Genomic DNA, 2390 nt, shown 5'->3' with positions numbered 1-2390 from the left:
AATTTACACTTTGAGCAGTCTTGGAGAAGAAAATGAGCATACAGTTTGGATTATGTATTTATAATTTTACTTATGAGTCAAAAAAATCAGGTACATGTTGAAAATGAAACAGCATTTCTATTAATCCATTTTAATTAGGATTATGGAACACAATCGCTTCCATAGCAAACAACGATATAAAGGCTTTTGTATCTACGTTGAAACTCTCTCGCTGTCGGCTTTCTGAGACTTCTGATTTCAAAATAAAATCCATGTGTATCACGTGTGTACACATATGATTCATGCTACATATTTCCATCTGCTTCTTAAACAGAACAATACATTCTGACAGCATTTGTGTAGAAATATATCCATATATTTATTAATATAGCTGCAATTTTGACATTATTCCGACAAATTATCCAGCCTAAAAGTATCTTATTTTGAAAATATGGATGTTGTGCTCGTTTCTTTTCCTGTTGGTGTGACGTAATCTTTAAAAATTGATTCCGGCACAGCTCCAGAGTCCGGCAGAAATAGGATCTGTTCTAATTTTGACGGATCGCCGTCCGCTCACCGCCGCCATGCGCAGCCAGTGTAAACACTCTCATTGATTATAATGGGTGCGTATTTGCTGCTGAGGTCAGACCGGAGCGGAGTGGAGACGGAACGCAAGTAGTGTGAATTGGGGGTGACCGAAATGATTAAAGGATTGACAGATTTCTGCTACACTTGCTGACATTCTGAGCAGGTAGTTTAATTATTTGAATCAGGTGTGCCAAACCATGGGAACAGCTAAAACATGCAGGGCAGCGGGCCACAGGGAACAGGGTATCAATCTCAAAACAAGATCAAAAATAATTTTTGGTTGGATAAGCTTTGCAGTTTAATAAAATTAAAATAATAAAGATTTGTTACTTTTCAGTGTAGAAAAATGATTCTAGTAAAAAAACAGCTTCTTGCTGAATAACTGAAGTAGTGAGATGCTTCAGAGCAGTACACAAACAGAACAGAAACCTTTGATTATTGTTTTGATGAAAAAAAATCTTTTGTTTGTACGGGTCGTTGTGTGTCTTAATGAGCTCCGAGGCACTTGTTTTTTTGATGTTTAATTCTGTAATTCGATTAAATCTAGTGTATTTGGCAGCATGCACCGTGTCTTCTTTAATGTTCCCTTTATGTGTCAACATAAACATTGGCACTTCATTTGTTTCTAATTAATATTTTTGTATGATTGCACACAGAAGCTGACTGACTAATATTCCAGTTTAACTATAATCTCTGTTTGCTGACATATTTCTTATCAGCAAACAGGGAGCTGCAGCTTGATCACGCTGAAGCTCTCTGAGGGAGTAAATCTGATGTTGTCACTTTGTGTGAATATTTCATGTGAACAACCCAGARGAGAAAATACGAAAACATCAAAGTGTGGCTAAATGGACTGCCTGAATGTCACTGCTGAGGGTGAGCAAGACAGAAGAAATCTTTTTAAGCACATGGAATAATTAATATTTAATGGGTACTTTTAGATTTAATCAAACGCTTCATTAAAATTTGAACCACACATTGTGAAAAATGTTGTGAATGATTTTCTGCCTGCTAGAGTATTTCACTATGTCCTTTATGCCGATGCATCATTTATTAACACTCTTAGGTCTGGAAATAAACTTCCTGTAGCCTACTTTATTTGGAGCTATGGTAGTTTTGTGTCAGAACACATTTCTTCAACATTTTTGGTGTATTTGAACTCTTTAATGCTGGTGTAGATGATACGTTAGAGAGAGATGAAAAAATCATCTGCTCAGAGGTTGTGAAAATATCAATTCATTGTTAAAAAAATCACCAAAACAAGTTGAACCGAATAAGTAAAACTTTGTTTACTCAATTCTCCTTTTTTTATCTTTCCAAAATATTCTTTTTAACTTTTCACTTTATTATTTTATTGATTCAGTTTCATATTACACAGCTGTTTTAGCAGAAATATTATGATGTTGTTGTGTCTCGGTCCGTTTCGGTTCTGCTGGGCTTTGTCAGCTGCTGGACCCTTCTCGTCTCCCTTGTGTGCTCACTTCTGCTCCTGGCTGGTTCGCTGTCGGTGACTTGCTGCTGCTGGGTTGATGAAAACCAGTGGACTTCCTCCTGAAGACTTGTCAAATGTCAATAAAACTCTAGGCTAACATTTGAATGACGAAAAGGCGATCTCCTCAGCTTCTAGACATGTTTATTTAACGAGAGATGCAAGAGAGGGTGCTAACAGCTAGATGTTACGAAGAACTCTGGACAAAGAGCGCGTGCCCGCCTCTATGCGCGTTCCGGTCGGACGCGCTCACGGTCTGACGCTCGTTCACATTTCTTAAAGGCACGGTACATAAAAATACACTACATTCCCCCCTTCGATTCTATAGAATCGA

Source organism: Austrofundulus limnaeus, unplaced genomic scaffold (genome assembly GCF_001266775.1).
Source record: "Austrofundulus limnaeus strain Quisiro unplaced genomic scaffold, Austrofundulus_limnaeus-1.0 Scaffold207, whole genome shotgun sequence".
NCBI lineage: Eukaryota > Metazoa > Chordata > Actinopteri > Cyprinodontiformes > Rivulidae > Austrofundulus > Austrofundulus limnaeus.
The sequence above is the reverse complement of the archived record's forward strand: the minus strand, read 5'-3'. Positions refer to the sequence as shown.